Below are 14,086 nucleotides of genomic sequence, written 5' to 3'. Positions count from 1 at the left end.
GGGATTAGGATTTCAACATGTGAATTTTGAAGGGGCATGATTTAGACCATAATACCTCTGTATTAGTCAGGGTTCTCTACAGGGACAGAACTCATAGGATAGATATATATACATAAAAGGGAGTTTATGAAGTATTAACTTACACAATCACAAATTCCCACAATAAGCTGTCTGCAAGTTTGAGGAGCAAGGAGAGCCCGTCTGAATCTCGAAACTGAAGATTGGAATCCAATGTTCGAAGGCAGGAAGCATCCAGTACAGGAGAAAGATGTAGGCTGAGAGGCTAAGCCAGTCTCACCTTTTCACATTTTTCTGCCTGCTTTATATTTGCTGGCAGCTGATTAGGTGGTGCCCACCAGATTAAGGATGGGTTTGCCTGTCCCAGCCCACTGACTCAAATGTTAATCTCCTTTGGCAATACCCTCGCCGATACACCCAGGATTAATACTTTGCATCCTTCAATCCAATCAAGTTGACACTCTATTAATCATCACAACTACCCAACTTCTTCTGTACTAGGACTGCTAACTCAGAAACTGTCCATTCTGCTCTAGCATCTAAAGCTTCCAAAATCTTAGATGATCATGCTGCTCGGGACTTCAGCTAGCAAAGATTAAATGAGTTCATTTTAGCCATGAGCTGTGGTCCACTTTTTTTTCCTAATACATTCTGGAAGACTTCCTAGCATATTTTGAATTTGCAAAATAAATAAGGTAAAATATTAGGCTTCAAGAATTCATTAAATTATTCAACATACATTTACTGCCTTTTCCTCTATGATCCCTGAACTAGATGTCAGGGAAACAAATGGACTACATAATTAGACACCTTAAGACACATTGTGCCGAGATAGAGGGGCAATAACTCCATGTCGTTCTTTGCCTAGCAGAGCACATAAAACTTATGCAAAGGTGTGAGTGTAAATTTGGAGGAGAAATATAAACAACCAGCACTATGTCCAGTAAGAGCCATGAAGACTAGCTGAATTAAATAGGATGTTTTCTTGAGTGGCGCACACCACTAGCTGTCTCCAATATCTATTCTCCTCTTCTTTGGTAAGAAAACCATAACTTTAGTTGTACACATGGCTACCCAAAGAAAGACTACACTTCTTGGAGTGTCTTGTGACAAGTGTCACATTTCTATGCAACCACTGGAGAAATCACAGTGTTGGCTAACACATACTGAGCTCTCACTAATTGTTATTTACAATTCCAAGTATTTTATCTATATTAACTTTTGTGGGGGGGGGAGGTGTGGCTTAATTAAGATAGAAATATGCTCCTCACCTAACAGGCTGGAGGGAGGTAGTCCAGAGCTAGGATGGCAGGCTTGCTCCACAGGATCATGCAGGGGCCCAGGCACCTTACATCTTGTCATTTCATTTTCTGTAGGGTGTTATCATTCTCCTCATACACATACCAATCATTTATATATACTTTTAATCATTGTAACAACCCTAGCTAAGAACTATTATTATCCCACCTTATAAAAGGACAAAGATATGGAAAAAATAAGTAAATTGCCCACGTAATAGAGTCGAATCCAAGCCCAGGCCTCTTCGCCACTGCTTCTGTCCACCCACTCCAAGGTCCTGTCACCCCTCACGGCTGCCTCTGCCGAACGAAACTCTTACTGCAACTCATCACCTCTTTCACTTTATAACACATATTTTTCATGACATTTTTAATATTTTTAGTAAAATAGGCGGAAAGCTTGCTTTATTTTATTTATGTATTAATTTTCATAGAGACGAGGTCTTAACGATGATCTTGAACACCTGGGCTCAAGCAGTTCTCCCACCTCAGCTTCCCAGAGTGCTGGGATGACAGGCCTGAGCCATAGCACCCAGCCAGCCCTGACAGCTTTCTTAAGACAGGTTGTATGTCTGATTCATCTTTGCATTCTCACACACCTCATGTGGTGCCTAGCAAACAGTACTAGCAAACAAATTTATTTAAATGAATGGATTTACACATGTCTGGAATGCCTGCAATGTGACAAGCTCATTGAAGCCTATGAATGATTGCATCTTCCTCTTTAAACTGTTTTGGTTTTTAATAGAAAACCTTCAATTTTGCCACATTATTCCCCATTTTAATTGTTAGTTTGAGCTCCTTCTTTCACATCCTCTATTTGACAAATTAGTATCGATATCTTGCAAAGTCCGATGTTGTTTTAAAATTTTTTCTTCTTTTTTATATACAAGTCAAGTTTTCTGGGGTTTTTTACTGGTATTTTTCTATTGTTCTATTTTAGTACAGACTACGTATGTTATTTTAATTTTTACCAAATATGTGTGTGTGTGTGTGTATGTGTATATATATATATATATATATATATATATATATATATATATAGTGTACAGCTCTTTTAAAATTTGTTTAGCAGGCTTTCCAATTTTTGCCACAAAGCCCCCTAAAAAATAAAAAATAAAGAAAAAATACACATAAATATATTTAAAGGTCAGAAGAAATATGTAAATCCTTCTTTTCAGCATATATTGTAAATATTTGGCAGACCATATCATATTCGAAATTCTTACATGAATTCAATAGCTATTGACCATTATAAACCCAGAGAAATCATATTGTTCTATGTGGCTGGTTGTTAGAAAGAACCTAAGGAGAGCTTTAACTAAGAGGCCAGGGACATTACTATGCATTTGTCTATTTAACCTTGATTCAAGCAATAAGAGCATTGTGAACATTTCTATGGAAGCTCAACCACCCAACATAAAGCCTAGTAAGATAATAATAAAAATCCTCATCCACCTCCTCAGGCCTCTTAACACCTGCCACCCAGTAAAGATTCCTGTGGTACTCGACTCCCAACTCCCTCCTCACACACTTATTGTTACTCATGATGAGGTTCGCGAATCACTCTAAAGATGCTGTTCACCCTTTAATATCCTGCACAACCCTAAATTGTGCACAGCTGAGCCATCAGCAGCTAAGGAAGAGGTTCAAAGAATAGCTATTCACAGTATAGCCACAAGATACAACGTGGAGACCAAAGGGCATCAAAAGAAAGACTCAAAGAGCAGAATGTTGGAGTGAGACAGAGGCTTTTGAGAGAAAAGGAAACTTTGAGACGGCAGTTTTACCAGGGATTGAGACAAGTGACCCTGTTTACCTACACAGGATGGCTTCCTTTAATTAGTGGTCTCAGCAGGAAGAATTTGTGATGCTAAGGACATCACAAAGGGCAGGTAATAGTCTGATATGTGTCTTAAGCACTCTGAAGTCCTTGAAGTATTCATCTAGAGAAACAACTTTTTTTTTAAATAAAAGGAGAAAGAAAGAAAATCCTGTTGGTTTATCAGACTGACTTTCTAGCTACCTGAGTTCACCCAGATGCAGTTTAAGTATATGTAGAATGTATTTTACCACATCTAGTTTGCTTCTACTTTTAATTCCATGCAATATTGAATGTCTGAGGAACACAAAGTAGTTGTTTAATGATAATGGTATTGGAATTACACTCTTCCTTCAAAATATGCATGTGTCAAGTCTCGAAGCCTGAATATAAGTTAAGCATATGCCTAAATTTGTATGAATTTACATTCAGTCCACTAAACATATAACTAATAATTTTAGTGACAAAAATAAAAATCTCTTTTATTTTTATCACATTTTACAGTTTACAAAGCACTTTGAGTAGATGGTGAGTTTCATTTATGAAACAATATTTGAAGGAATTTCACAAAATTTTACAATGACAACATCTGATTAGAAAAACACATGCTTCTTATAGAAATAACTTGGAAAAATTTAAAGATAACTAAAAGCAATTTAACATCACACACACACACACACACACACACACACACACACACAGAAACCTATATAAATTTTTGCTAAATTTATTTTCAGGCATATCCTCTATAATTTATTTATACCCTACATTGTTCCAGAAAGGATTTAAAGTGGTTTACAGTGAAATACAGTTATAGCAAAATAAATGAAAACTCTTGAGAATTTAAAATAAAATAACAAGGATAGAAAAGGAGACTAAAATAAAACGAATTTTTTGAAAATCAAAAGGCAGACGATGACAATGTTCATACCTGCCACCAGCCTATCATGCTTTTAGCAATTAACACAAAGCAGTAAGATTGCTCAGTTACACAATTTACTTAAGTGGCTATTGGGGAAGGGCAACAAAGAAACAAATTTCTCAAACAAAGCACAGCTCTTCCTATGTTCCTTATATTTTTTTCAGACAGTCTTTATAAAAATGCAATGAAGGACATCTACCAATCTACAGTAGATTTGACCATGAGATTCAAAAAGCTGTTTCTTACAGGGCCCTCCAATATAGGATAATAAGATTCTTCCGTTATGTCTATTCCACACATACACACACAAACTATATTTATAGTCATACCACATAAGATGTTTGGTCAATGACAGACTGCATATATGATGATGGTCCCATAAGATTATAATATTTTTACTGTAGTTTTTCTATGTTTAGATACACAAATACTTACCACTGTGTTATATTTGCCTACAGTATTTAGCATAGTCCCATGCTGTACAAGATTGTAGCCTAGGGACAACAGGCTACATCATATAGCCTAGATGTGTAGTAGGCTACACCACCTAGGGTTGTGAAAGTACACTCTGTGGTGTTCACACAATGATCAAATCTCATAATGATGTATTTCTCAGAATGTTTCCCATTCGCTAAGCAATGCATGACTCTTACACATATATATTTGATTATTAAGTGAAGTATATAAGATATACATATATAAGGGCATACACACACACTTTACTTAATAATCAATTATATTGGGCATTTATACTCTAGTTTTTCACTATTTTAACACTGGGATAAATGTCTTGACATATAACTATACCTCTGCTTCTTTAGGAATAATTTCTAGAAGCAGAAATGGGAACTAAAAGGTATGAATATGTCTAAGTCTCTTCCCATATTCTGTCAAAATACTAGCCAAGAAATACTGATACCAATGTATGCTTCCATCAATAGACTATGAGAGTATTCAATCTGATAGTCTTAATATTACCAGTTTTTTAACTTCCTGCCAAAATAAGAAGAAAAAAGAAGAAGCAGAAGAAATAGTTTGTGGTTCTCTTTGGCATATGTTAAAATATTTTCACAAATGTAGAGAACAAATTGTATTTATAAAGTATGGTGTGGTGTTTTTGGTTTGGTTGGTTGGTTTGGTTTTTCTAGACTATAAGCTTTGTGAAGGCAAGTATCACACTTCACAGAGCCTAGAACAAGGCCTGGTACATAACTGACAGGTAAAATTATTCACTGCATGAATAAATGATTACATGTTTATTTACATCAGCTTTTGTGTATTAACATTTTGGCTCTGCCTTGAAATGATGAAGATTTTTGTCCTTGACCAAACTCTAGCCAGGTTCCTCTGAACCCTCTTTCAACTAGGCCCAGGCCTTAACCTTGGGCATATAGAAACTACAGACTCTCAACACAAATTATTTCATCCATATTTTGCCCCAACATTAAAGACTTAAGCAAACACAGATATGGTTTCTAAGAGCTCCAGGATGTATCCCTAGATGATCCCAGCCCTCCTTTAAAGTGCCTGCCCCCTTTAAAGAACATAAAATTTACTGCTTGTTCTAGCCAAAACTCAAATATAGCAGCCTTTCTTAGGGTATTTACTCAAAAGGGCTTGAAATTGTAAATCTTTCCTCTGTTGCTTTGAGATGTATGTTAATCTATCATTCTAGAGTGCCTTTCTCAAAGACCTAAAAACCAGTCCTTTAAAATGTAGAAGGATAGGAGTTCTGTTTTACAGGCTCCATGAGAGAATAGAATACTAACTTCAGTAATTCCAGGTAGCAGATGTAGCTGGCCTAATCAGCCTTTATACTAACAAATCCTTTTTAATTTCTCCCTTCTCTGACTCTACGGAGACCCCTGCTCATCCTCCTCCTTTCCATTCCCTCATTTTTCTGTTAAAACACCCAGTCCCCTTCACACAAATACAAGTTGAGTCCAGTTTACTATAGACCTTCTTCCCTAATGCAATTGTATATTACTGATTAAGATCTCTCCCTACAACTTTAGCATCCACCTTCCTTTTATTTTTGATAGAAACTCATCCTTGTCCTCTCTATCATTTCAGGGATTATTGGTGAACCAAATGTTCTAACAAAACTAATTATATCTTTGCAGATAATATAATAACCAGAATGGCAATCAACTGGTGTTTGTATATATGTGCTTAGATTTTTTTTTCTTACATCCTACTGGAAGCTTTAGGTTTATATGGTTATAATTCGAATAACATGTTAAATAACTGTCTCCAAATACAAAATCCCATGGGCCATTAAAAGCTGTAACATCTTTTAGCATGTGCCTAAAACTTTACTATCAGTCTCATAGCTTGTGCCAAAAAATATATTATCTACTCCAATTGAAAAAGTATCAGACCTTCTGTCAACCTTTTTAATGGTTTTCTATTAACGGTCATTGTCTTGTACATCTGTCTCTGTGTTTCAGAAGTTCACAGGTAAATAGTAATGATGGCTACCATTGGAGGGTACTGGCAGAGTATCAGGCTTATATAAGATGCTCCAATGCACATCCCCTCAAAACTTAACAATAACACAATAAAATTGATACTTCTAAAGATGAGAAAACTGAGGCTCAAAGAAGTTAAACAAATTGCCGAAGATCACAGAGCCCGTAAATAATGGAGCCATGATTTGAACCATCAACTGTTTGACTGCAAAGTCTGTGTTCTTTCCACGATGCTTCACAACCTAGACATAGTCACACATAGATTTTTGGCTCTTCCACATTTCTCATCTTTGATAACTAACATGCAGTCAAAACAAAGTGAATGAAGGGGGAAATTATACTCAGAATAAACATTGTAATTATAAAAGAAATAAAAAGGAAAAGAAGAAAACAGTCAAGCTGTGGCAAAGCAAACTCCAAAGCAACCAAGAGGCTTATAAACCTCTCGTTTTCTTTAAAGGAGCTGTATTTCCTCCCTCTAAAAACTCTGGCTTTGGAATGAAGGTGACATACTGTGGGAAGACCAAGGAAATTAAACTTTTTTCATCTTATTGATTCCTATTTCTTTCATTCCATCTGTTTCCTTGGCATGGTGAAGGGGGTGACGATCGACGCAGAGTAAGCCGGCTCTGTCAGTCAGAAGATAGGAGCTGACAAACCAGACACGGGCTTGGGAAGGCCTTCCATGAGGGAAAGAATCTGTGCCAGATGACAGGACTCACAGAGAGTCTGACAAAATGTTGCAGACAATCAGGAAGCGTCTGATCCAGATTTCATAGATAATAAGCAGGCTCTTTCCTGTGTGCGTGCACATAGATTTGAGTATTTCTGATCAAGTGCCCCATTTTTACACAGAACAGGAAGTACATCACAGAAAAATATCAAATGAAAGAGGACAAGAAGGAGGGTATAAAAAAGGAAAAACAAACAACTAAACTGGTAACGCAGAAAACTTGAGTATATAATATGACATGTTAAAAATGCTTTAGAAGTTAATAATTCTAATATTTATCAACGGGGTGCAAAGACATTGGAATTTCACAAAAACAATTTGCTGTAGGTTAGGGCCTTCTTAAAAATCATACAGCACTCAGTTGCTCTTCTACCATACAAAGTATATTTTGTGATTTCCGACATTTACGTCATATCCAACACAAACTCTAAAATTGCCATAAAAAATGCTGCTTGCATGAGAAAGAATCTGAAGTAGATCACTAGACAGTCTTGTGATTAAACTCTAATAAGGATATAAATTCTGTGTGTCATTAAGAGCTTCATGCAGGAAAGGCTTCTACTCTGGCAGAGAAAAGACTAAAATGAAAGGAAGCTCATTTTGTTGGGAGCCAAAAGACCCATATATGGTGAGGCTGGAAAATGAATCAGTTTTACCATTTCATTGGCCCCACCACCAAGTTAAGCTACTATCATCCACAAAAGGCATAATATTATCTCTTTGCTTGCTCTCTCCTGGACTGGAAAGCTCCCATCAAAACAGACAAGAGATGTCAAAAACTGTACAGGGCTGATTTATAAACCTCACATGGGAACACTTTGGTTGTAAAATCCTCCTGTACACTATTATGTGCTGAATTGTGTCCCTCAAAAAAAGATACTAGAGTCCTAACTCCCAGTACTTCAGAATGTGACCTTATTTGGAGACAGGGCTCTTGCAGAGGTCATAAAGTTAAAATGAGATCATTTTAAAAGGGACATTTGGACACAAAGAGAGGTATACCCATAGAGGAAATTCCCTGTGAAAAAACACCAGGAGAACATAGCCATCTACAAGCCAAGGAGTGGGGCCTGGAACAGATCCTTCCTTCATGATCCTCAGAAGGAACTAACCCCGCCAACACCTTGATTTCAGACTTCTAGCCTCCAAAACTAGGAGACAATAAATTTCTATTGCTTAAGCCACCCAGTTTATCATCCTTTGTTAGAGCAGTGCTAGCAAATTCATATAGATTTGGTATCTGGAAATGATGCATTGCTGTAACAAATACCAAAAAATGTGAAAGTGGCTTTGGAATCGGTAATGGGTAGAATCTGGAAGGTTTTGAAGTACATGATAGGAAAAGCCTATATTGCCTTAAAGGAGAATGCTACTGGGAATATGAATGTTACCGGTGCTTCCTGGTGAGGCCTCAGACAGAAATGATGAATACATTACTGCAAACTAGAGGAAAGGTGATCCCTCTCATAAAGTGATAAAGAACTGGACCAAATTGTGTTCTGTTGATTAGAAGAGAGAAGCCGTAAGCTATGAACTTTGATACTTCATTGAGGAGATTTCTAAGCAAAGTGTTGAAGGTGCAGCATGGGGTCTCCTCACTGCTTATAGTATAATACAAGAGGGGAGACATAAATTGAAGCAGCAAAAAGGATCTAGAAGTTGAGGATCTGGAAAATGCCCAGCCCTCTCATATTGAAAGGGTATATTCTGAAGAAAACTCCAAGGGTATAGCTGAACCACCCTTTGCTAAAACATTAGGCATGTGACTTGTAGACCCAATCAACCATCTCAGCAGAAACAGTGCCAGCTTGGACTGAAGGGTACAGACACAAGACAAGACAAAGGGAGGCTGTCTGACTTCAGGAATTCTGCAGGCAGGAAACAGTCCAATAGAGCTATTTGGCTATGCATATGTGTTAACCCCCAAAAGCGTGACTCTAAAAACAGCTGGAGGAGGTTGGTGGAGCTTCCATTGCCATCACTGGCCCAAAGGGTGGGGACACCATCTTCATGGCAAAACTAGCCTCATTGTCATTCTTGGTACCCACTTTTGACTTCCGTCCTTCTATGGCCTCACTTCCAGTAACCCAAGTTTAAAACTTGTCATCAGTGACCCCTTTCCTTTCATTCATACTCAATTAGGCACCTGCTCCTATTGACTCTTCCATTCTTCAAAGACATTTATATCACTGAAGATTGTACTTTCAGTAATAAAAAGCATTCTTAACTAGTTTTATGACATCGTGCTAAGACCTTTATGCAGCTTACAGTTTTTAATCCTCAAACAGTGCAATGCGATAGGTATACTATTAATATTCATTTCACAGATAGGAAAACTGAAGCTCAAAGAGATACCAAATCACTATATTTGCCCAAATCACATAGTCATGAAGCATCAGAGAAGGGACTTGAACCAGACTGAACTGTCTCTTAACCTCCTGACCTATATTTTAAAAATCTCATCTAAAAAGTATCTAAGTGTAAGTTACACCTTAGCTCAAAATTTTTCTATGACTTCTCATTGCCTGTAGCCAAAATACCTTAGTCTGACATTTCACAGTATCTTTATTCATCACGCCACCTGTCAAAATCTTGCCCATCCTAAATGCCCAGTCTCATTGCGAAAATTTACCTTTCAAATTTTTATCTGAACATAGAAAAACATTACTTAGAAAAATAGTCTCTCTCCTTGGAAGTTGCTATGGCTTGAATGTTTGTCCTCTCTAAATCTCATGTTAAAATTTAATCCCAATGTGGCAGTATTGATGGGGGGTGTGTTATAAGAGGTGATTGGGTCATGAAGGTTCTGTCCTCATGAAGAATTAATCCATTCACGGATTAATAGATTAATGAGTTATCATGGGAGGGGAACTGGTGGCTTTACAAGAAGGGGAAGAAAGATCTGAGCTAGCACATTAGCAAGCTCAGCTCTCTCACCATGTCCTGCATCTCCTCAGGACTCTGCAGAGAGTCTCCACCAGCAAGAAGGCTCTGACCAGATGTGGCCCCTCAAACTTGGACTTCTCCACCTTCATATTTTTGTTAAAAAAAAAAAGCTTCTTTATAAATTACCTGGTTTCTGATATTCTAAGCAACAGAAAACAGACACACAAAAGTCTATGATGTGTAATATTCATTCATATCAACTTCAGAATTAATATGTCAACCACCGAGACTGAAATCAGCATCTTCTTTCAAAACTCCCTCTCCCAGTATTCTCTGCCCACCTGCCAATCATTCACCCACTCTTAAAATCCTGATACTGTCTTTGGCTCCTGCTCCTTTACACGTGTTATCTGCTGCTAAGTCCTATTGTTTGTTCTGCCACTGAAGGGCTCTCAATATATCCCTTCTTCTCCATTGTCATTATCTCCATCCTCATTTATGCTCTCTGGACTTGAAAGCATAATACAGCTTAAGAGAACAACCACTAGATTAAATTTCCTCCACAAAACAAGCAGAGATTGACAGGACAGAGGGACTTGGGGAAGAGGAAAGAGACACAGGAGAGAAATTGCCACATCCTCCATGAGATACCTAGGCCTAAAAGAAAGTGAAGAAAGAGAGAATAAAATCCACATCAAATGGGGTGGAGGGATGGGGAAGAGAGGTGGTGATGGGAAGTGCTGACAGCTTGAAGATGAGGAAATCAAGGAGAGGAGAAACCAGGTAGAAAAAAGATGGTTGGTGTTATGAATCTGATTCTTTTAATTTACCTTTGGAAGACATGACATTATTTTTAAAATTACACTCTGACTGTTATATACTGTGCTTCTCTTGACAACGCTGTTCTCTAAACCAAGGGGAATAGTCTTTTCTAGCCCTGCATTCTCTATGGCTCAGCTCTCAATTGTCCACTAAAGCTACCTCTCGCTTGGCATGTGAGGCTCTGAACCAATAGCCCCAACCCACTCTTCCTCAGCCAGCCTCTCCCACCCATGACAGTGCACCCCCAACAGCTTCCTCCTCCACGTGGGTCTTTATCTGTGCTCTCCTCCCTCAGAAACTTCCAGCCTCCAACCCTGCCTCTCAAAATCTTCTCCATCCAATAGGGTTTGGATGTTTTGTTTCCCCCAAATCTCATATTAAAATGTGATCCCAGTGTTGGAGCTGGGGCCCAGTAGGAGGTGTTAGGGTCATGGGGGTAGATCCCTCACAAATGGCTCAGTGCCATCCCTGCAGTAGTGAATGATAATGAGTACGTGAGAGATCTGCATGTTTTAAAGATTCTGGGACCTTCTCCCTCCCTCTCTCTCCCTCTCTTACTATGTAACATGCCTGCTTCCCCTTCTCCTTCTACCATCGTTGGAATCTCCCTGAGACCATCGCCTGAAGCAGATGCCAACACCATGCTTCTTGTACAGCCTACAGAACTGTGAGCCAAAATAAACCTCTTTCCTTTATAAATTACCCAATCTCAGGCATTTCTTTATAACAACACAAACGGACTAACGCACTATCCCTCAGGGTGTAAGGAAAAGGTTACTTCCATGATTCCCTCATCTGGAATTGCTCTTGTTCCCTCCTTTGTGCACAAACAATGCTTTGTGTTTTGTCTTTATAGCCCTGTTTCTTTTCTAATTCTGCTTGTCTTGAATTGGAATATTAGCCTATCTTAGTTCCTCAATAGAATACACACAGCCTTAAAGGTAAGGACAATGACTTGTTTATCTTGATGCACATAACCGAGTATCTTACACAAAGTAGGTACCCCACACATATTTGCCAACTGAAGTGGCATTTTATCCCAATAGCTTTTTTATTTTTCTCCTATTAAGCAAGGAGGTAGGTTGTCCACAGGGTTTTGTGTGGGAAAATTTCTCATGGAAAATTTTAGCCTCTTTGTTATAGATGAAGCATCAATTAAAAAGCACAAAGTGACACAGTCTGAACCTAGAATATGTCCTGGGGCCCAGACCAAAGAAAGAGACAAATTTAAAGTTGTACAAACCAACAGTGGGAGGACCATCTATACTTAGTGACTAGTCTGTCAGAGTGAAAAACCTCAAGTGGGTTTAAATATAGGGTGGATTCTTTGGGGGATTTTTCTTCTATTTGCTGATTCAGCTCCTACAATCAAGAGATTTTTGTTGTTATTCAATTTTACTTAAGGCAGACTAAATCAACTGATTTCATGTTTATTCCTGATTTTTGTTTTTCTTACCTTGACTAAACTCTATATTATAGAAAGCTCTTTCAGTTTTAGTGATCAGAAACATGCTTTTATTCTTTTTTTTTTCCCCCAAAAGCTATTTCTTTGCTTGTAGGCTTCTATGGAAATTCAACTAATTTGTTAGAAAATGTAATTTTTTTGAATTTTCAGGAATCCACAGGACTCTTGTCTTCTGAAATACTGGTTGATGATATGGGTGCATTTTTTTCCCAATAAGACCCCCTGTGAATACCTGGCTGCATAACATGTACAGGATACACTCTTGGTACAAAATGGTTGTTTTGGCATTTTGTATTCCCAAATGTTCTAACGGAACTTTTTATGATTCTCATTTTCCAAACCAAGAAGGAAATATCGAAGGCATATCTTTTGAGGACTGCTCATCTCATGAAATCCATTCTACTCAGAGTTTACCTAATTATGATGACTTTAAATTGGGAAATTAGCAAAACAACAATGATTAAAGTTTCCTAAGCATTGATTGGGCATTTTTAAGACATCCTTCTAGAGCTACGTGATATGGTGATTAGACTTTCAGAAGAATAACTGAAAGATTAGACGAAGCAGACCACCACTGCCCCAACCCACACGAAAGTTGTAGACCGAAAAAAGATAGAAAAGAAAAATTGAAAATAAAGGGAAAGGAAGAGTCCTTTGGGGACCTTCATATATTAACTATCAGCAATTTACATTCTCCTTGAACAATTGCTGATTTTCCTACCCTATCTCCATCTCTCTAAATAACAATTTTCCAAACCTAAAACTCTGTTTTTTTGCATTTTATCCCCATTACAGACACCCATGTATGCATGCTCACATATTCATATACATACAACCACAGAGTTTTGCTCAGATTTGCAGAGGTCAGAGGCAAAGGAGGGGGAAGACTTTAAAAAAAAAAAAAAAAAAAAAAAACCTCCAGTAAGTTTGATCTAAACAAAATGGTTATTCAAATGGGTCCCCTACTAATTTCACAAAGATGCGTGATAATATCCAACATATGGCTTTAACTACGTTTTTTAATATTAGAAATTGAATGCACATTTTAAGACACAAGTTTTGCTGATATGCTATTGATAATACAGGAGAACTATTTTCCATTTGTTTCTAATTATCTTAAAGACAGCCTGGGGATCATTTACCCATGGTTTAAGAGCACTCAGATAAGTCTACAGATGCAACAGGAGGGCATGTGTGTCAGCTACTGCAGTGGGGCTGCATGAGGGTGGCTTAGCCAAGACTATCCTCTTATGTCTGAAACCACTAGATACGGTTCCTAAGGTCAAGCAGTACTAAAAAATAAAATCTTTCCTTTGTCAACATTCTTAGGGTATGGGCTATGAAGCCAGACTGCCTGGCACCACCATTTAAGCAACTGGGTGACCTTGGGCAAGTTAGTTAGCCTCTCTTTGCCTCAATTTCCTCATCTGAAAAATGGGGTTGTACCTATAGAATGGTGCCCAAAAGAGAGAAGGCACACAATCATTGATCTGGCCCCAGCTTAACTCCCTACTTTGTCTCTGTTCAACTGCTTTCCCTGATCTTGCCACCAAGATTCCTTCCAATTCTTCAAACATGCTCTCCCTTGACTCTCCTGGAATATTTTCTTCTTTCCTTCTGGCTAACCCACACTCCTCTGCCAGGTCTCG

General features: G+C 38.0%; 1 non-coding gene across 1 annotated transcript; it reads left to right on the top strand.

Moving 5' to 3' along the window:
* Window positions 1-2,358: 2,358 nt before the first annotated feature.
* LOC120364449 (U7 small nuclear RNA) lies at window positions 2,359-2,419 on the top strand. Its single transcript, XR_005579704.1, has one exon. It is a non-coding gene; the product is annotated as a U7 small nuclear RNA (small nuclear RNA).
* The last annotated feature ends 11,667 nt before the right edge of the window (window positions 2,420-14,086 follow it).

The sequence above is a fragment of the Saimiri boliviensis genome, chromosome 5 (assembly GCF_048565385.1).
Source record: "Saimiri boliviensis isolate mSaiBol1 chromosome 5, mSaiBol1.pri, whole genome shotgun sequence".
NCBI lineage: Eukaryota > Metazoa > Chordata > Mammalia > Primates > Cebidae > Saimiri > Saimiri boliviensis.
Note: the sequence above shows the minus strand (reverse complement) of the source record. Positions and strands in the feature narration are given on the sequence as shown.